Raw genomic sequence first — 22958 nt, forward strand, 5'->3', positions numbered from 1 at the left:
CATGAAATACAATTGTACTTTCCCAAAATAGACACTTTGTGAAAAACAAAGTGTTTTGGGGGGCATGGTATCATCTAGTAACGGGACCTGAGTTTATGTCTGTGTGATGGGCTTTGTCTATCCTGTGTCTCTGGTGGCTGTAAATTTTCCCTCCCATTGAGATAATGTATAAAGTTTACATTTGAGACTATTTGTGAATGTGGGGTCCAGTCAAATGGGCCTGGGGGGGTGGTTGGGACCAGTCTCTGGGTTACCACCACATGGAATTGCAGGCTCTGGGATGCTTGTCATAAGAACATGCAAGGGGAAGAGATGGGCTTAACTGGATGCCAGTTTCCTGGGCAGTGATTTGGAATTAGATGTGATCCCGTACCTCTTCCAGCCCAGAGCAATTTAGTCAGCTTCTGAATTGGAAACATTTTATTTTTCTCTTTGGCCTCTTCCCAAAGGAACTGCAGTAGTGATTCCCTTTTAAATACTGCTTACAGAGACTCAGGTCTGAGAGGTGTTTGAAAGCATTTATTTAGGGGAAATGGTTCTATGGCTGGCAGGCTTATCAGCCTTTGGGATGAAAAACGGCCAGGAAGATGCACAGCCCATCTGAGAGTTGGAGGGGACTAGACTTTTCACTTTCATGCATTGGAGAAGGAAATGGCAACCCACTCCAGTATTCTTGCCTAGAGAATCCCAGGGACGGGGAGCCTGGTGGGCTGCCTTCTATGGGGTCGCACAGAGTCAGACACGACTGAAGCGACGCAGCAGCAGCAGCAGCAGCAGCAGACTCAGTACAGTACAGCGCCCTCACTAGGGTATCTGAGGAAGGTCAAGGGCAAAGGAAGTCGGTGGGTCTTCAGACAAACCCAATTAGGAATGGCTGAGCCCAAGAGGCAAACCTCAACCCATCAAGGAAGTGGACGTGGTGTGCAGACAGTGCTCTATAGCCTTCTCATGTGAAATTCTGCTTTCCATCTGGCGGATTGTTACTGGGCATGGTGGGGAGATCTAGGATAACTTTGGGGGCCAAGAGGTCTGGTACAGGTCTGTTATTCCAGGGAAGGTGAGAAGTCTTAAGAAGCCACAGGCATGGAGAAGATGTGAGGCAGCTTCCCAGAATGAACCTCCCTGAGTTATGGGCAAGGGTTCCCGTGGTACATTTCCTGCTTGTTTCCCGTGTTATGAGGAAACTTACCCTTACCCCTGGGTTGGTTATGGTAGTGAAAGACACTTTTTCTTTTCTTACTTTTTCTTTCTTAAGTCTTGCTTATCTGAGTTAAGTGTCTGTGAAAGTGAAAGGGTTTGTGGCTCAGTCATGTCTCATTCTTTGCGACCCCATGGATGGTAGCCTGCCAGGCTCCTCTGTCCATGGGATTCTCCAGGCAAGAACGCTGGAATGGGTTCCCATTCCCTTATCTTCCAGACCCAGGGATTGAACCCCGGTCTCCTGCATTGCAGGTGGACTCTTTGCCCTCTGAGACCCCAGAGAAACACTAGGTGTCTTTGGTTGTAAGTAAAAGAAATGTGCTGCCAATAGCAGTAGTAGAACAGCATGGTGTCCGTAGCTCCTGAATGTGAAATATCCCAGTTTCAACTCCCAGGGCAGGGACAAGTTCAATCCTCAGTTTGTCCCAAGTCTGAAATCTCAGGGGGAGTGTTCAGCTTAGGCCAAGTACCTACTCTAAGCCGACCAGCTGTGGTTAGGGCAGCCAACAGGTCGATCCCAGGGGTCGGGTCAGGAAACCAGACTGTAAGCAGTCTTAATAAGAACAGTATAAGGACATTGTCACTTCTGCCACTTCTGTTCATCTGAGCCAGCACAGAGAGAGCCACCCAACAGCCCTGTTGGACAGGATCCTGGGTCACTGGGGGCTACTGTTTATCATCTGCTTCTCTCTCTTCAGTTTTCCCATTTCCCCTCAGCTGCCACTTTTTTTAAGGGGTGCCTTTTCCCCATTCTCTTCTCCTCCTCCCTTTCCCCAACCCCCCTTCTCTCTCTCTGTCTCTCTTTCATCCTCAGGAAAATGGAAATGATGATTGAGTAAAGAATTATTAACTTTTTCAGTAATGACCCCCTAAGGAAAAAATTAAGCTAAATTTAAATTCTCTCTAAAGAAAGTTACTACATGTGAAGGAATATGATTTTGTCAGGTAGGTTCGACACTAAAGGGCTACAAACTATTGAAATAGCTAAGAATTTTTTCACCCCTCCCCACAAGAACCAATTTTCTCCTCTTGGCAATGACACTGAGAATGCATCGAATGGAAGAAGGCAATGACTGTGTTTCCTGCTTCTGGCTTATGAGCTCCAAGGTATTCACGTGGCCACCATCACTGATGGGATGCAGCAGAGTCCTTACAGCAAGCATGGGAAGGGTCTGAAAACCTTGGTTATCATTGGATCAAGAGGGAAGTTGGCCAGGATAGATGTCTGCAGTCTGTCACCAGGCCTCCAGCTCTCTGAGGAGCCAGAGACCAAAGTTATGAGTTTCCCAGGAAACGGTGCCTGTTCGTCGCCCTTCGATGATAACCGCCCTGTCTATTCTGATGGAATTAGAGTGTAGACCTTTCAAGTCACAGAAATAGTAAAAAGAAAATAAATCCAAATAAAACAAAACTCCTGTGCATTCATCAGGAGGAAAAGAATATTTAACATTCTGATTCTATTTATAGTATGTGGATCAGTTAGTCTCATGCTTTGAATGAAAAAAGAAAGGTATGAAAACAGAGCCATAAATTATTTTCTTTTAGTCCAAGAAGAGAACTTTCACATGTTATGCATGTGTATATATACATATATATATACACACACACACATGCATAATTCTCTGCTATACACACACACACACATATATACATACACATATATATGTCTCTCTCTATATATAGTCAGGTGAACAACACTGCTCATACAAAACCCTCAGTTTAGCTTTCTGATAACTTTCTTAGTGATTAACAGTAACAGTAACCATCAAAACCATAAATGGGTGACCCAAAATAAACACTGCCATGTGAATACACACAGAAGTCTCCCTGCGTTGGGCCCCTCTGTGGATTGAGCGTACTGTAGCTCTTGCCTTGAATCGTCAGTGGCCTAATTAGTGCACTGGTCATGCTGTTTCTGTGTTGAATGCTTGCTGATTTCGCTTCTTGGCCTTTCCTTTCTGCATTCCAGCTGCACAGGTTAGGTTTTTGCATTTTTCTGATAACAGGGCACAAGGGTTTGGAGGTGCTCAAAGGAGTTAACAGAACTTGGCCAGTCTGTGGATGATTCAATTGGAGATAAGTTTTTCTTTTTTAAAATATATAATCCATGAAGACTAACAGGCTGAAAGTCTGGAGGAAATTAGGTATAAGAGAATAAAACAGATAAGGTAGAAAACAACATTGGGCTTTTAAAGAATATTATTTATTTTTAATTGGAGGATAATTGCTTTACAATATTGTGTTGGTTTCTGCCAGATATCAACATGAATCAGCCATAGGTGTACGTATGTCCCCTCCCTCCTGAAAATCCCTCCCACCTTCCTCTCTTTGATGAAGATGGCTCAGTTACTCCATTGTTTGGTTCCAGATCCATGCATCTCTGCTTTTCCCAAAAAGCTGCCCTGAAAATACACCACTCTTTGTCCACTTGGCCTCATTTGATCAGAAAGAGAAAGGTGAAAAAAGAAGAAATTGCTAGAAAATTCACATCCCATGTGCTTTTAGCAGCTGCTGCTGCTGCTGCTGCTGCTAAGTCGCTTCAGTCGTGTCTGACTCTGTGGGACCCCATGGACGGCAGCCCACCAGGCTCCCCCGTCCCTGGGATTCTCCAAGCAAGAACACTGGAGTAGGTTGACATTTCCTTCTCCAGTGCATGAAAGTGAAAAGTGAAAATGAAGTCTCTCCAACTCTTTGCGACCCCATGGACTGCAGCCTACCAGGCTCCTCTGCCCATGGGATTTTCCAGGCAAGAACACTGGAGTGGGTTGCCATTGCCTTCTCTGGTGCTTTTAGCAGAGGGGGCCATAAGTCCTGGTTTTGCTGAGAATACCCCAGTTAAAGTTGTTAGACTTTTGCCCTACTCTAATTATTAATAACATCTCCTTTCATTCTTAAAAAGTGTCCCAATTTGAACAATAAGCCATGTGATCACCTTACACGAGAGTATTTTTTTAAAAAGAAATTATCCACAAATCGTGTATGTTTCATTTCCTCTTTACTTCTTGGTTATGTCTTAAGAGAGCAGTCTTAATTTTCATCTCTTGAAAAATCACTAGTTTCCATTAAATACTAAAAGAAGACATTCAGATTCCTTTAAAGCTTGATTTTTAAACCTCAATAAGTAATTATCATTTTCAAAGTAAAACAAAAAACAACTAAAGAGTTCTTTCTACATTATCTAATGTTATCTCAGAACATCAGTAGTATTTAAATATTCTGGTTTTAAAAATCCACGTACACTGCTTTGGTTATTAACAGATTTGTTTTCTTTATTTCAAGTGAGAGACTTTATAAAGTGACAAATGTACTACTTTAGGTAAGCATAAGTATTATGAAGGAATGGTCACAATATTTAACACTCTCCACTTTGGAAGGCTCTAGAATGGTTTGAATAATGTTTTAGATTAAGTATTCTTATCTGAGCTTTATCTCCCGTTTAAAAAAAATAAGCTAAACCAACACTTTCCAAATAAGAATTTATAAGAAAGTTCCCATGATGTATATGCCTTGACGTTGGACAGCTTGCCCGTCCTATTAGCTTTTTAAGCACTCTTTGGTTTAGTGGAACTTTGCCCTGAAAATTTCATCAAATTAATTGTATGATACTGCCATCTTGTAACTGCTTTTATTCCACAGGAGATGGTTAGTCTCTGCCTCATCCATGTGTATTTATATTGTTACTATTTAACTTTTCCCCTGGTGTGTTAGGATATTCAGGTCACCCTGGTAACGATCCCTTAGTGCTGTGATATGGTACGGACACGGGCTCCCCTGGTGCCTCAGCAGCAAAGAATCTGCCTGCCTATGCCTGCCAGTGCATGAGACGTGGGTTCAGTCCCTGGGTCTGGAAGATCCCCTGGAGAAGGAAATGGCAATCCACTTCAGTATTCCTGCCTGGAAAATTCCATGGACAGAGGAGCCTGGCAGGCTACAGTCCATAGGGTCATAAGGAGTCGGACATGACTGAACAACTAATCAAGAATATGGTACAGATATAGCAGTTAGTTGCGTTGGAGCTCTGAATTTCGCTGATCTTTCCCTTTTTTCTAGCCACTGACATATTTGACAAAAACATTTGTCATATAGAATGAAATGAAATACTCTCTTTCCAAAGAACTTGTTAATACTTGTTTATTATGGAATGTCAAAGTAGCCAATTTGAATATTAATATTGCATATGAAATATTGAACTTTTATTTATAGTAAATATTGTATAAATTGAATCATCAAAAATAAAAAGTTTTGGGCACTTTCTTTATTTTAACTGGTCAAATCTTCCACCTTGTTCCACAAAAGAGACAGTTCATGAGAAATACATACTCCTGGAGTTCAAATAAAATAACAAAAAAGAATTAAAAGCAAAAAATAGCACTACAAAAACCATATTTCAAATTGTCCCAGTAACAATAGAGAATGCTTCATATTTTGCAAAATGCTTTGGATAATTTTAATTTTTAAATGACAGTCTAACAATTTAATAATAGAGTTGAAATTCATAAACAAAATTTTGTGTTCATGATTAGAAAAATTTACCCATCTGTCTTTAGAGAAACTTGTTTACTGACTCAAAGTAAGAACCATTCTTAACACAGAGATTCTGTATACAGATGTGAATTGAACATTGATAAGAAAAATTTTTTTAAAATAATTATCAAAGTTGATTCTAGATAAATTACTGAAATAAAAATTCCTTTTGATCAAAATATGATTACATAGGGAAAAATAATCCTTGCTGCTAATGTACAATTTGTGAAATAACCAAAGATTATGATAAATGTTTTTAAATTTTGACGTTGATTTAGCATTGATGGTTTTATGCTATTTGAGCGTAACCCCCAGAGTACCATGACATTCAATAATCTATAATGTGTGAGGTATAAATCTGAATTCTGTATAATGTAAGGTTTGTCTGTAGCAACTAGTGATTTAATGAGTTTAGCTGGCCACCAGGCACTGTTACCTTCTCCCAATCTGTTTTTTTCCTCTGGTTGTCATATATACTAACTGTCATTAACTGCTCCTATATTTTATGGGGGGGTGGGGATCCTATGGTGTCATAGAGATTCATACAGGACACATCCTTCATTTAAAATATCCTATTTAAAAATAATAAGAGTGATAGGAGCTTTTAAGGCATCAGTCAGAGTGAAAATTTTTCTTGTCCACCAGTAGTCAGGGTGGTCGTTAAAACCTTTCCTACCTCTGCAGTGGAGCAGAGAAGGATAAAAGAGTTCCCAGGTCACGGCTGCCAGCATTTTCCATGGAATATGTGACATTGGAGGCAAGCTGTACTTCCTATATCTGTAACGCTGTAGTTGATGATAGCTTTATAGTTTACAGTGAGAACTCTGAAGAATTTCAAGAGACAGAGACTTCTCAGCAATTGTTCTGTCAATTGACACACAAACATAACCAATCTAGAAAAAAGCTGTTTGACATCGATCAGCTGGGAACAGAGAACTACAGTGATGGGCAATGGGAAAGTGGGGGAGGAGGAAGGTGTTTGTTCTCATCCTTCTAAAACTTTTCCAGGAATCACTGAAAGTGAACATCAGAGCGCTATCGGACTCTGCACCTATGTATTATTCATTTGCAGCTGTGTATACATCAGTGTTTAAGTTAGCTCATTAGCTAATGCAGAAAATGAATGGATTTTTTCCCCTCTAAAGTCATCCCCTTTATTTATTTATTTTTTTTCAATGATTCATTGGTTGGAGCGAGTCTATCTTGTTTTTATGAGGTTAAGTTTTATTTTTGTTTTGTTTTGTTTTGTTTTTTATTCAATTTTAATTTAAAAAAAAATTATACATGTGTTCCCCATCCTGAACCCTCCTCCCTCCTCCCTCCCCATACCATCCCTCTGGGTAGTCCCAGTGCACCAGCCGCAAGCATCCAGCATCATGCATTGAACCTGGACTGGCATCTCGTTTCATACATGACATTCCACATGTTTCAATGCCATTCTCCCAAATCCTCCCACCCTCTCCCTCTCCCACAGAGTCCACAAGCCTGTTCTATACATCAGTGTCTCTTTTGCTGTCTCGTATACAGGGTTATCGTTACCATCTTTCTAAATTCCATATATATGCGTTAGTATACTGTATTGGTGTTTGTCCTTCTGGCTTACTTCACTGTGTGTAATAGGCTCCAGTTTCATCCACCTCATTAGAACTGATTCAAATGTATTCTTTTTAATGGCTGAGTAATACTCCATTGTGTATATGTACCACATCCCCTTTAATGTCTTTATAAAGCTTTAAATGAAACAGTTCTGGATATTACCAGCTATCAAGTAGATGACTCCAACTGATGTTTGTGGTCAAGTTTCTGTGTCTTGGGTGGGTGAACCATGCAACAGCAGCCTTCATATAGTGTCACCTGAACTAGGTCAGTTCTGGAGTGTGTGTGTATGAGAGTGTTTCTCATATACTGAGTTGACTGAAAAGTTCATTTGGGTTTTTCAAACGATGTTATGGAAAAACTGAAAGGAACTTTTTGGTCAACTCAATATAATACAATGCTACCTCTCCATTAGAATATATTATAAAAGTCCACCTGCACAAAAATGCAGTGAACTTCAACCTGTGTTTGGTAACTTAAGATAGGTACAGCTTTGTCATCCAATTAAGACAGCTTGTTCAGAATATAAAGTTTATAGTTAAATATAAAGCTAATCTGATTGGGCATGAAGTCCATGGAAGTGTTCTAATGGTCCAAGAATAGTGGGAAGAAGTATTTTCATTAGTATCCCAGGATTTTGTTTCAGGATGCTAGAGGTCATGGCCACCCTGGATCTCATGCTTTTACTTATGTCTTGTTGAGTCACTCTCGATATAACCACAAGTGTTGAATGCTACTTTAAATAGCTCCTCAAGCCTAAGCCACAGCAGGACAAGGACGGCCAAGTAATCCCAGCGCAGCTCTGAATGGGGTTGCTTGATTGGAGCATCCTTCACTGCAGTCAACCTCAGGATATCTGCATATGAATGAAAGAACCTCCAACCTTCTGATCATTGTTTTATTTAATGTTAATATAAAACGTAGAGTGTGATTTTAGATGTTGGTGTGCAGTTATCTTATCTGGTGTCATCTAAATTAAATCCACAGCCAAATGTGTTCCACATATTCATTTTTTTTTTTAATTCGTATTTTAGTTTGCATCTTGGAGTTACCTCTAAGTTTTTGGCAACGTTTTGTATAGGACTATCTAACTTGTGGGTTTCTCTGATGGCTCAGTGGTAAGGAACCCATCTGCCATACAGGAGATAAGTTCTATCCCTGGGTCAGGAAGGTCTCCTGGAGAAGGAAATGGCTACCCCCTCCAGTGTTCTTGCCTGGGAAATCCCATGGACAGAGGAGCCTGGCGGGCTATAGTCTGTGCGGTTGCAAAGAGTCAGTCATGACTTAGCAACTAAACAACAATCTAACTTATACATTGGTGTCCAAACACGCTGTTTCAGCCAGAATTTGGTTGAATTGGAAAGTAAATCACACCACTGTCTATGAAGTATAGTAGCAGATTTGTAGTGTGATAAATTAGATGTATTTCATTAATACAGTGGAAAACTAGCAGAGACCCTGTATAATATCCTTAAGGTAAGCATCGGGTTCTATTTCAGTGCAGTTTTTAGTTTAGAGGCAGAAAAATACTGGTAAGCAATCTTGTTTTTAAAAAGGTGATAATTTGCTATACTACAGATGCAATGAACTACATATGCAATGAAAGGAATATGAAATGGTAGGCTAGAATCTAGGAGAACATGAATTTGTGCTTATATATTTGCTATGTACAAAAGCTAGTACATTTTATTACATTTTGTAAATGAGTTCTGCAGGTGTGAAAATTACTGTATTATATAAGTAAAGTAATTGAATTATGAGTAATATTAAAATTCAAAGCAAAGATCTGTTTTAAGCACTGGTATTTATTTTTCAAAGTCTTGCTCATGAGCCATTATAAATATTTTAAATTGCATGGCGTGTTTACAAAGTGCTAATCACCTATATTTTTTTCCCCCAAAGTTTTGTATGTAGATTATACATGAAGTAGCTTAAAGGAGAGCAAACCATTTGATAGGCTTATTTGATTAATAACATTATATTGGGTATGCCTATCTATTGGAAAAAAAATGTTACAATGGAAAAAATTGCTTTGTGTTCTGTAGGTGCCTGTGTTTGTTAAGTTATCCGGCGAATGCCAAAGTGCTGATGAACTTTTCTACCCCATTGCCCTTTGAGGCATACATCTGAAACTGAGTCTGAAGATCAGCTGATAGTCTGTGCTGTTTTATCAGACATTCTGACCTGACTGTGATGCTGTGGCCTCACAGTGTAATTTTAGTTAAGAAAAAGTTCTCCAAGGTGCCAGGTTGCCACCAGTGGGCACTTTGAAAAATATCCAAATGCCTTTCTCACTGCAGCTCAACCCAAAGGAAGCAATGTCTTTATTGCTTCCTTTCAGCTCTTATTTCCTGTCTGTCTGAGGAGGCTCACCTTCTGCTTGTCCTCTTTGCTTACATACCTGCTTCTTAGCTCATTCACCTGGGTCAGCGCTTCCACGGGAATACAAAAGAAACCCTGTTCCCCTGCTTGCTCCACACACAGCCCTGCAGGTTCCCTCCAGAGTCTTCCTCATCAAGGCCTGTTTGGGCAGCACTTTCTTTTTTTAATTGGAGGATAATTGCTTTATAAGGTTGTATTGTTTCCCTTCATACATCAACATGAATCAGCCATAGGTACACACATATCCCTCCTCTCTTGAACGTCCCTCGCACCTCATCCTACCCCTCTAGGTCTTCACAGAGCACCAAACTGAGTTCCCTGTGCTGCATAGCAACTCCCGTTAACTATCTGTTTCACACATGGTGATGTATATATTTCAATGCTACTCTCTCAGTTCGTTCACACTCCTTCCTCTGCTGTGCCCACACATCTGTTCTCTGTCTGAGTCTCTATTCCTGCCCTGCAAATATGTTCATCAGTATCATTTTTCTAGATTCCATTTATATGTATTAGTATACGATATTTGTTTTTCTCTTTCTGACTTACTTCACTTTGTATAACAGGCTCTAGGTTCATCCACCTCATAGAACGGACTCAAATTTGTTCATTTTTATGGTTAAATAGTATTCCATAGTATATATGTACCACAGTTTCCTTATCCACTCATCCGTCAATGGACATCTAGGTTGCTTCCATGTCCTGACTACTTTAAATAGCACTGCAATGGACATTGGAATACATGTGTATTTCTCAATAATGGTTTTCTCTGGGTATGCACCCAGTATTGGGATTGCTAGGTCATATGGTAGTTTTGTTCCTTGTTTTTAAATAAATCTCCATACTGTTTTCCATAGTGGCTGTATCAATTTACATTCCCACTAACAGTGCAAGAGGATTCCCTTTACTCCACACTCTCCAGCATTGTTGTTTGTAGATTTTTTTAATGATGGCCGTTCTGACCAGTGTGAGGTGATACCTCATTGTAGTTTTGATTTGCATTTCTCTAATAATAAGCAATATTGAGCCTTTTTTCATGTGTTTATTAGCCATCTGGATGGGTGACACTTTCTTGAACAGCTATTGATTTCCATTTAATTTGACTCCATATGGATTTCACATTTGTCTTTAGCCTGGCTCTCAATCTTTTCATGAGATGACAGCTACCAGATGTCAGCGAAATTGAATACAGTGAAGAGTCCAGATGAGAGACGGGAGAGCATCCTGAAAAAATCCAGACTTCATTTTTGTCTGGAATTTACAATTTTTTTAATATTTAATTTTATTTGTTTGGTTGTGCCAGATCTTAGTTGCAGCATGGGAACTCTTAGTTGCAGCATGTGGTATCTAGTTCTCTGACTGGGAATTGAACCTGGGCCCCCTGCATTGGGAATTCAGAGACTTAGCCACTGGTCCACTAGGGGAGTCTCTGTCTTTAATTTATAAACAGGCATCTATGTTTCTTCATCCTAAGCATCAGAGCCTGAGAGTAGGTAGATATTTTTTTCTTTTCAACTCTTTAAAAGCAATGTCAAAATATTAATAGTACTTTTCCTCTTTGTTTGAGAGAAACTGATTCTTCACCCACCCGGTTCCCTCTCTTAATCCATGAGCTCTGCCCATGAAATGAAGCCTCTGTTTTAAACAGAAATTTAACTCTGGGGAAAGAGACTGTGGTTAATTGATACCTGATACAGTCACAGATGGGTTTTCCAGGTGGCACCGGCGATAAAAGAACTCACCTGCCAATGCAGGAGACATAAGAGATGCAGGTTCGATCCCTGGGTTTGGAAGATCCTCTGAAGGAGGGCACGGCAACTCACTCCAGTATTCTTGCCTGGAGAATCCCATGGACAGATGGTCCACAAGGTCACAAAAAGTCAGACACGACTGAAGCAACTGAGCACACGCACAGTCACAGATGCTTTTTCAAGGCTGTACCAACTTTTGTTTTCAAAGTCTTCTGTGAGATCTAGCTATCACTTCCTAATATCACCAGAGTTCTTGCTACACTTTCACTCTGTCTCTTATCCTGAGCCAGTTGTTTTTTATTCTAACAATAGCTCCTCCTTCACAACCTGTTAAAAAACAAACCTTGTTCCCTGAAGTCCAGAGTCATGATGTGAAGGCCACGTTTTCTTGTCCCTTCAGTAATTAGGATGACCTTCCTGAAAGGGCAGGAGGGAAAGAATTTATATTGGGTGTCTGCTGTGTGCCGTACATAGAATTGGGAGATGTTTCACGTTGACCTTACAACAGAGGTCGGCAAATGTTTTCTGTTGAGGGCCAGGTAGTAAATGTTTTCAGCTTAGGAGGCCTCTGATGGTCTCTGTCACTGCTACTTAGATCTTCCTAGTGTGAAAGGAGCCAGACCCACATAAAGAAATGGGCCTATCTGGGATCCAATAAACCTTGACAGCAGCCTGGATCTGGCTCGTGGGCCATAATTTGCCTACCTCTACCTTATATCAATGTCATGAAAGAAACAATCCCGTTATACAGTTAAGAGGGCTGCAACTCAGAAATATCAAATCCGTGAGTATTGCCCCTCGCTAAGTTGCGCATTGGGATTTGTATCTGTTCTGTTGGAAGCCTGACTTTCCCATGGCGCTTCCTGTCCAGCTGTGTTTATCAGTGCTTTCTCATCATCGTCCAGTGTTCCTGTCCCAGCTGAAGAGTCATCGAAGACTTTGGTTTGTGGCTAAAAATCATCTTCTTACTGTACCCCTTGGGTGTCACTGGGGACGACTACCTGTCATTCAGTTCCAGCTTTAATATTCCTCATCTTGAGCAACTTAGCACAGGAAGGAAATTATCTTTCAAATCTTCTTCTCTAATGACAACCATTTTCCCACCTCTTGAACTCTGATCGCAACCATGGAGCCTTCCTTTTTCCACTAAATGTTTACTTTGCCCCTACTGCAAGCTCTTTTGCCTTTACTTATCCTATTCTTTTTCTTTTTTTAATTTCATTTAATTTTTCATTTTTATTTATCTTTTTTTTTTAACTCCATTGAGATAGCTGGATCCACTGGCCTGGTCAAGGCCTTGATTGTCTCGTACTTGGATGGTGGCCGTGTCACTGACTGGACTTTCTCACGTCATTTCCCTCACTACTTCTCGCCTATTCTCCATGTAACCAATAGAATTACCTTTAAAATATGTGCCACTGATTGGGTCACTTCTGAACTCTGAACCTCAGTGATTTCCCATTTCCTGCAGCCTAGTTCAAACTCCCTAGCTTTGCATTTAAGCTTCATCCTATCCAACCTTCTATCCAGCCATATGCCTTACCACTCCTCATACACTGGACTCCAATTATTCCAGACCATCAACCCTCCCTGAAGCCAGGGCACTGGTCTAGGCAAGTGTCTACTGCACTCAACAAGCAGTCCATCGATCCAAAAGGAAAACCTTTGTTACTTATTTGCACTGAGTACACCGGCGAGAGCCACACCTGCACACACCTGGCATACTCCTGTGGCTGCCACTGCTTGCCTGACCTGGAATGCCCTCTGCCCTATCTCTTTCCTTCCTTGTTTCTCTGCTCAGATGACCTTCTCCTATGATGTCCACCTGATTCTCCCTCCTGTTTTCTCCTCACTCTTTCTTTATACTGGTAATCTAGAGATTCTATCTGAGCCTTGTCACATCTTCAGCTAGGTTGTCACACTTGAGGGATCAAACTCCAAGCTTTGTCTTCAGCTCCTGACACCTAACACAGTGGCCACTCAGTACCTGCCTGCAAATGACAGTGGAGGGCAGACATGGTGACAAGACCAGTGTTTCATTGTATTTCTGTTTCTCTATGAAGATTAACCAATATAGATAGAGGTGGATTATCTCAGCCCAGTGATGAGACCTGAATAATGCTCAGTTTGTTTTAGGCAGTTCAAGGAGGCTGAGTATCTCACCCATTTTAGATGGCTTTATGTTTTTGAGAGCCACAGATGTGGGTTTCCCATTTTTACTTTGTGTAAATTCTCCATCTAGAGTAGCATGCAGGCTGTTCTGTATGCCACCGAGTTTATGCAAAGAAAGGCATCAGGTGTTGCTGAAAGGCAAGCTTTCAAAGGCTTGCTTTTGCTGAGATCGCTCATTTCATCTGAACTGCAGGTTCTGGGAACTCATATCATAGGTAAAAGGTAGCCTGTGTGTGAACCAGGGGAGGAGGGCTTGATCTGTACCCCAGGGGATGGGTGGTCCTTTCGTGCCCTCTAGAAGATGGATAGGTTCTTTCCTTACGTTCAATCATCCACCCTTTGGAGGACCTTGGGCCCAAGCCGTGTTATCCCACTACTCAAGAAAGTCACAAATGTGGATAATTTCAAGATTTGAGTTAAGGCAGATCCCCTGGAGAAGGGCATGGAAACCCACTCCAGTATTCTTGCATGGAGAATCCCTTGGATAATGGAGCCTGGAGGGCTATAGTCTATGGAATCACGAAGAGTTGGACACAACTGAAGCGACTTAGCACGCCACAGCACACATCTCCAATATGATGTCCTTTGGAAGGAATATTAAGAGAGTCTGAAAGAATAAATTCTTAATGGCATAATGTGAACAGGGAGATCGAGAATCTTTGTTTTTACTACAAAAGCTAAAAGAATCATAGTGATATCACCTTAAGGAAGAACTTCCTTTTATTTGTAACCCAAAAAGTTATTTCCTGGAAACTTCTAGCTTGGGTTTTTGTTTTTTTTTTTTAATAGAAATTGTGTTCTTTTTTTGTCTCAAAACTGTTTGCTATCAACATGCCCCTTGGTCATCAGATATGTTCAAATATTATTCTGATATGTCACTGTACTGATGGAATTTCATAATTTGATTTTTTAAGATTTTTTAAAATTCCTATTACTTTTATGAATTAATTTTGATGTGTTTCAATTTAATAATTCATAAAATAATTGTTTGAAGAGTTTGTATATCAGAAAACTTTAAGCCTTATATATGTCTAGGAATTTTAATGAGATAACTGCTAAGAGTAAATTTATTTTCATTTGTTATATCCTTTGACTTTATCACATTTCAGTTTTTGAGTTTTTTAAAAACTTTTTATCTTGTATTGAGGCATAGCCAATTAACAAACAATGTTGTGATAGTTTCTGGTGAACCGAAAAAGGCTTCAGCCATAATATACATGTATCCATTCTCCTCCAAACTCCCCTCCCATCATATTATAATTTAATTCTTGCAATTCCCCTGTAAAAGGAAACTGTCAAGTTAAAGTATGTTTCCAGTTCTGCCATTATTTATTTGTGCACTGCCCAGAGGAAAAGGCATATTTGAAGAGATCATGCAATTTTCAGGGAGAGAAACTTGATAGAAAATGATCAGAGCATGTTCTTAATTCCCATAAATTTGAGTCAACTTTCATTTTGTATGGCATTTAGCATTTCAGAGAAAGGATCGAATCGTGTCCTTTTTTAACAGGTGGGGAAAGCTTTGTAAATGAGAGAGGATTAAGTAGGAAGGACAGAAAGATACTTGGAGAAGAGGGAGAAAGTATAAATAAAGGCAGAAAGAAAGGGATTAGGGTGCCTGGTGCATGCATGGGACATTAGGGAAGCTGTCAGGAGGAGGAACTGGGTTGGAGGGGTGAGGGAGGGCCATGTACTGCTCTGGCTTGAGTACCCACCTGAGGGGCCACAGCCCCACAGAAGGTCACAGGTGGGTAGCATTTGGGCCTGTACCTATCAGTGGCTGGTGGGAAGCTGCTGGGTAGGTGAGACGACCCAGGGGTGAGAAGCACAGGCTGAGAAGTAAGATGACCTTGGGATGGAGCGCTGACCCAGCCACTTAGCCAACTCGGTGACTTTGCCACAGCTCAGCTTCCCAGAAGGACAGTGAAAATGATACCAATCTGTACCTAATACAGTTACTGTGAAGATTAAATGAACTAGTTAGCTGAATCCCTGGTCCATGAAAATAGAACATATTACATCTGAGAGTTATCATTATTATTACCATTATTACTCACAAGAATTCATCTTGAGCTATCACCAGGAGGAATTGTTTTTACATAAACATTGGGTATTCTTCTGTTGCACTTCAAATAATTCATTAGACTATGAATACAACATCCGTGTAGATGGAATTGTTTTCATCTCAATTTTAAAACCAAACCCTTGAAAAGCAGCTAATTAAATTAATGTTTATTGATTTATCCAAATAGTGATATGTGAGATAAATGGAACCTGGAATACAAATTAAAATTTAAATCTTAAAAGGTCTATGTTGAGGAAATGGGTCCTATTATGGAAATGATGAAAATAAAAAGAATACACTGACCATTCTGAAGTTTGATTACAGCGTAGCCTTTGTGTTCACTGCTCTTCCCCTGATGGTTGCCTTCGTGTTAATCACCAATATTAATATAATTGCCTGAAAGTTGAGTGGCTAAAAATAGCTCTATTCTTGTTCCCAGACAGTGACTCTGCTATGAGAGAGGGAAATGATCAGACTACCACTCTGTGTTTTCCGGTTGGGCTCACTGGCTGCTATTTCTTATCTGAGTATCTGTTGGTAGGGTATGACATTGCACACAGATCATTGACCTCCTAAAGGCCTGTCATTATGATGCATTAACAGTAATGTATTTGATTGCAAATAATTATTTGGCTCAGGAAGAATTGGACTCAAAATAAATGTAGACTCAGCCATCAAATTTTCCATCAGATCAGATCAGTCACTCAGTCATGTCCGACTCTTTGCGACCCCATGAATCGCAGCACACCAGACCTCCCTGTCCATCACCAACTCCCGGAATTCACTCAGACTCACATCCATTGAGTCAGTGATGCCATCCAGCCATCTCATCCTCTGTCGTCCCCTTCTCCTCTTGCCCCTGATCCCTCCCAGCATCAGAGTCTTTTCCAATGAGTCAACTCTTTGCATGAGGTGGCCAAAGTACTGGAGTTTCAGCTTTAGCATCATTCCTTCCAAAGAAATCCCAGGGCTGATCTCCTTCAGAATGGACTGGTTGGATCTCCTTGCAGTCCAAGGGACTCTCAAGAGTCTTCTCCAACACCACAGTTCAAAAGCACCAATTCTTCGGCGTTCAGCCTTCTTCACAGTCCAACTCTCACATCCATACATGACCACAGGAAAAACCATAGCCTTGACTAGACAGACCTTTGTTGGCAAAGTAATGTCTCTGCTTTTGAATATGCTATCTAGGTTAGTCATAACTTTCCTTCCAAGGAGTAAGCGTCTTTTAATTTCATGGCTGCAGTCACCATCTGTAGTGACTTTGGAGCCCAAATAAATAAAGTCTGACACTGTTTCAACTGTTTCCCCATCTATTTCCCATGAAGTGATGGGACCGGATGCCATGATCTTCATTTTCTGAATGTTGAGCTTTAAGCCAACTTTTTCACTCTCCACTTTCACTTTCATCAAGAGGCTTTTGAGTTCCTCTTCACTTTCTGCCATAAGGGTGATGTCATCTGCATATCTGAGGTTATTGATATTCTGAAACTCAAAAACTCCCCAGTTTTTTTAGAAATGCCATAATGACTTGGGGGAGGTTAGAAAAACACAGGTACTTATGGAAAATAAATGTTTTTTTTGTTTTTGGGAAAATAAATGGTTTTTAATTGCTCTTTTTCAGAGGAGTGCCATTTTCTGAGTTTAAGATTGAGACAGGCCTTTGGCAGAGCATTAGTTTATTAATGTGCACATTTAAAATAAAATAATAAAAATTCTTTCAAAATCAAAATATCTGATTTAAAAATTGAGATTACCGCTTTAAAAATCACCTTCTTGATTAAGGACATGTATTACCACATCTCATTTCCCCTAAGTTATTCAGTATATCTTACAGAGCTATAATAATGTAACAGGATAGCAAATGACTGAATGGATTGTAGGTAGATAGATCAATTGATCCCTTAGCTAGATGGGAAGATAGACTAAATAGGAAGATAGAACAGATATTATCCTGGTTGTGGTTTAGTCACTAAGTCATGTCTGACTCTTTTGTGACCTGATGGACTATAGCCCACCAGGCTCCTCTGTCCATGGGATTCTCTAGGAAACAATACTGGAGTGAGTTGCCATTTCCTTCTCCAGGGAATCTTCCCAACCCAAGGATCAAACCCCTGTACTGCATGTGGTCTCCTGCATGGCAAGTGGATTCTTTACTGACTGAGCCACCAAGGAAGTCCCAAAGATAAAATAGATAGACTAGATAGATGGTAGACAGATAAAAGAAAAAAAAAAAAGGGGGGGGAACTATGAGTAGAAAAATAGAAGAAACTGGAGTGATTAGCATATAAAATAACCGTGACACAAATGCTTATTATAGTTGGTGGAGGAGAGTCACAGGCTTTGAGCATTCTTAATGTTAAAAACAAATAGGAAAACACATAAAAAAACAAAATTATGTAAAATCTGGATTTTGCAGGTAGGAAAGAGAGGAGGTGTGTATGGTCATTTCTTCTGATGACTGTAATTTTATTAAGCAAGTATTTCCAGAGCAACACCAAGCTCTGTTCTAAGTGCTGGGAGCCAACCTCTAACAGAACAGACACACGCTGACTCCACCATGAAATTTACACTCTTGAGTGAGGGGATGGATCATAAACAAAATAAACAAATAACAGTATAACCATAAAAAGTGATCAATGACATGGGGAGAAATAATGCAAGAAAGCAAGAAATGGGTTTCCATGCTGGCTCAGTGGTAAAGAATCTTCCTGCAGTGTAGGAAATGTGGGTTTGATCCATGGGTCGGAAAGATCCCCTAGAAGAAGAAATGGCAACCCATTCCAGTATTCTTGCCTGGAGAATCCTGTGGACAGAAAAGCCTGGTGGGCTACAGTCCATGTAGTCACAAGAAAGTCAGACACGACTGAGCCACTGAACAATAACAAAGAAAGAAATAAGGTTAAGCAATGACTCAGGCCTGGTGGTTTCATTTAAAATCAGGTTTCTAGGAAAGGCTTCACTGAAATGGTTATTTTTGAGCAAAGTTCTGAAGGAATGAAGTGTGCCTGTGGATGTTGGGGGAGGGGGTTCCAGTCAGCGGTGGAAGCAATACTAGCAGCAGCAATCCTCAGTCTGGGGTGATTTTGTCCTTCAGGGAATGTTTGGTACTGTCAGGAGGTTTTCCTGGTTTTCCACATTAGGGAAGGGGTTCTCCTTTCATGCATTGGAGAAGGAAATGTCAACCCACTCCAGTGTTCTTGCCTGGAGAATCCCAGGGATGGCAGAGCCTGGTGGGCTGCAGTCTATGGGGTCGCACAGAGTTGGACATGACTGAAGCGACTTAGCAGCAGCAGCTCCTCTCATCTGGTGGGGACAGGGGGATGGGGATGCTGCTGAAAGTGTTAGTCGCTCAGTTATGTCTGACTCTTTGCAATCCCATGGACTATAGTCCACCAGGCTCCTCTGTCCATGGAATTCTCCAGGCAAGAATACTGGAATGGATAGCCATTTTCTTCTCCAGGGGATCTTCCTGACCCAGGGATCAGACCCTGGTCTTTTGCATTGCAGGCAGATTCTTTAGTCTGAGCCACCAGGAAGCCTGATGTTACTGAGTATCCTACCATGCACAAAAGAGCTCCCTTGACAAAGAACCATCTACCCAATTGTCAGTAGTGCCAAGATTGAGAAACCTAGTCGGCTGCAAGAAGGCTGCAGTGTGGGGAGCCTGGTGGAGCCTTGGAGGAGTTGGAGTTAGAGACAGAAAAGGCATCCAGATGTTGGAGGGCTTTGTCAGCTCATCGTACAACTTTTGGCTTGTCCCTGAGGGAGAAGGGGAACCAGGGACAAGTTCCAAGCCATGGTGATATGACTCACAGCATCACAGGCCCACTCTAGCTCCTGTACTAAAATGGACTTTAGCAAGGGGGAAAGATGAAGCTGGAGACTCTTGTAATAATTCTGGAGAGACAGTGAGTCATATTCGATGACAAACTGTTATAGGATGAAGGAGTATATTATTAATTCAACAAAATAGCATCTACAATACTTACATTCTGTGTCTTTTATCTTAATATTGGGGTTTATGGGTACCTTGTCCTTTTTTGTTGTTGTTATTCATTAAGTTAGGTCTGACTCTTTTGGCTCCTCTGTCCAAGGGATTTCCTAAGCAAGAATACTGGAGTAGGTTGCCATTTCCTTCTCCAAGGGATCTTCCCAACCCAGGGATTGAACCTGCATCTCTTACATTGGCAGGTGGGTTCTTTACCACTGAACCACCAGGGAAGCTTGTCCTAGCCACCTTCTATTTTATGGAGAAAAATTGTCGAAATTTAGGTTTCAACAGTTAATAGAATATTTCAGGGAAAAAAGCAATTTCTTTCATGCATAAACCAATCTAAGGATGCTAGTAAAGGTAGGTGTGTCCTCAGTCTTCCTTCTAAGTAATTAACTTGTTTGGTGATACCTGAAAAAAGGAAAACTTTTGGGACTTCCCTGGCAATCCAGTGGTTAATACTTTGCCTTCAGATGCAGGGGATGTGGTTTCAATCCTTGGTCAGGGAGCTAAGATCCTGCCTACCTCACAGTCAAAAAACCAGAACATAAACAGCAGAAATAATATTGTAACAAATTAAATAAAGACTTTAAAAATGATCCACATCAAAAGAAATCTTTTAAAAAAAGAAACATTTGGGAAAAAAATAAAAGCAGGCACAGAGGAATCCATATACCTTTTTAAGGGACATCTAAGGAAGGTTTTTTTTTTTTTTTTAAGTGATCAGAGAAGATAGACAAATACAGATTAAAAGAAAAAAAATCCAGACACAAATAAACTTGAAAGTGAAAGTGTTATTCACTCAGCTGTGTCCAACTCTTTGCGACCCCATAGACTGTAGCCCACCAGGCTTCTCTGTCCATGGAATTCTCCAGTCAAGAAAACAGGAGTAGATTGCCACTCCCTTCTCCAGAATATCTTCCCCACCCAGGGATCAAACCTGGATCTCCTGCACTGCTGACAAATTCTTTACTGTCTGAACCACCAGGGGAGAACCTCCACAAAAGCAGAGAAGTCCAAAGTCAAGGAAATACCCTGGGCCTTATTTGTCTTCAGTGCCTGGAATGAGGCGCAGAGCTGACATCCCTGAGGGCCTTCTCCCATTTCAGCCCCCCAGAGATAATTTGATTCAAATGAGATGGTTGGATAGAATCATTGACTCAATGCACGTGAGTCTGAGCAAACCCCAGGAGATGGTGAAGGTCAGGGAAGCCTGGCGTGCTGCAGTCCATGGGGTCGCAGTCAGACACAACTGAGAGACTGAACAACAAACAAAATGGAAGACGCTTTTTCCCCCTATCTTAGCTTTACCATAAACAAGTATAATGTATATTGATATTTCTGTACATAAATATATATTTAAATATTTCAACAATTATAAATAGTAATGACTTATAAGAAGTAAAAATGTCTGTATCTATATCAATATCTATTTATGTATCTAATTTAGATCAGATTGAGACTATCATATGAGGATCCACCTACTGACAATCTTATAAGCCACTCTCCACCTTCTGAAGAGCATGGGCTGTCTCTAGGGAAAGCCGTAGCAAATATCTGTGTGATCTTTGTTAACTGGGCAGGTTAATGAAAAAGGCATGGTTAGCTGGTGCCGTTGTAAAGAATCTCTTAAACTCTGAACGAACATAGTTATACTCTTACTAATCTTAAAACACAGAATAAATATAGGCAAGCAATAAGCAGTTCATGGGCATTTTGTTACTTGTAGGGCTTCCCAGGTGGCCCTAGTGGTAACGAACCCGCCTGACAATGCAAGAGACATAAGATACACGAGTTTGATCCCTGGGTTGGGAAGGTCCCCTGGAGGAGGAAATGGCAACCTGCTCCAGTATTCTTGCCTGGGAAAGCCAATGCTGTATTCTTGCCTGGGAAAGAGGAGCCTGGCAGGTACCATGACAGAGGAGTCCATGGGGTTGCAAAGAGTCAGACCCAACTGAGCGTGCATGCACCTACGTACCTTTAGAGCATCTCAAGTCCCAGAGCACACAATGGTGTTTGCTTTGTGGTTACTTGCTGTTGACAAAAATGACCATCAAGACCTTCAATTTGGAGCTGTTGAACATACAAAAGCCTTTGCCCCTTTCCTGGTGCCCAATTTGGTGAGCACCCCTGATCTAGGTTATTAGAGGGAGCGTGTGGTAATGAGGGGCCTCTGGAATGTCACCTTGCAAGTTGTGGCTCTGGGCTGGAGGACTGGTTGGCTTCGTGCATGGGGGCGCCTCATGCCTTGAATGTTCCTCATCAGGAACACGAGGGGGTCACAGTCCTGGCTCACAGGTCTTACTGGGGATTAACTGATGTAAGACATGTCACATGGCTTTGCAGACTACCTGGTGAACAGTGAGCACTCAATAAGGGGATCTGTTGTGATTGTTATCATCAGTAACAGAGTGTAGGCAAAAGATGCCTTCAAGCTCTTTAGACAATTCTCTCGCAATAGGGAGAAAAGTTGCAACTAATTCCCTAGGAATTGCTCATCATATTTCAATCAATAAAGTTTTCTTTTAAGAGATCTCCATGCATTGAGTTATCTGGGTTTTTTTATACTTATTTATTTATTTGGCTGTGTTGCGTCTTAATTGCTGCACTCAGGATCTTCGTTGAGTTACACAGAATCTTTCATTGCCAAGCACGTACTCTCTAGTTGTGGTGTAAAGGTGCGGTAGCTGAGGCACACTGACTTGGTTACTCCATGGCATGTGTGTGTGTGTGTGTGTGTGTATCTGACTCTCTGTGACCCCATGGGCTTAGCCTGCCAGGCTACATTTTTCATGGAATTTTCCAGGTGAGAATACTGGAGTGGGTAACCATTCTCTTCTCCAGGGGATCTTCCCCATCCAGGGATCGAACTCGAGGTCTCCTGCATTGCAGGTGTGTTCTTTACCATCTGCACAATGAGGGAAGCTGCTCCAAGTCTTGTGGGATCTTAATTCCTTGACCAGGGATCGAGCCCCTGTCTCCTACATTCTTAACCACTGGACCACAGGGGAGTTCTCTATTTTTTTCTTAAATGAGTTATCTGTGGATGTGTGTTCATATTCTGAGGGAGATCTTAAGCTGTGTGAGAGTTGAAAGTTCTCGTCCATATTTCTTTCTCTCTCTGATACTCAAATTAGTGTTCCAGTTTCAAAGCATTAAGTGTATGATCCGTGAAAGTGAAAGTGAAGTCGCTCAGTTGTGTCCGACTCTTTGCGACCCCATGGACTGTAGCCTATCAGCCTCCTCCATCCATGGGATTTTCCAGGCAAGAGTGCTG

The 22958-nt window shown here is 41.0% G+C and overlaps 1 protein-coding gene across 1 annotated transcript in view; it reads left to right on the forward strand.

Moving 5' to 3' along the window:
- The window catches only part of KCNB2 (potassium voltage-gated channel subfamily B member 2), a 474247-nt gene that overhangs the window by 34524 nt on the left and 416765 nt on the right, over positions 1–22958 (forward strand). The gene's annotated exons all lie outside the window — the stretch shown is intronic.

The sequence above is a fragment of the Bos javanicus genome, chromosome 14 (genome assembly GCF_032452875.1).
Source record: "Bos javanicus breed banteng chromosome 14, ARS-OSU_banteng_1.0, whole genome shotgun sequence".
Taxonomy (NCBI): domain Eukaryota; kingdom Metazoa; phylum Chordata; class Mammalia; order Artiodactyla; family Bovidae; genus Bos; species Bos javanicus.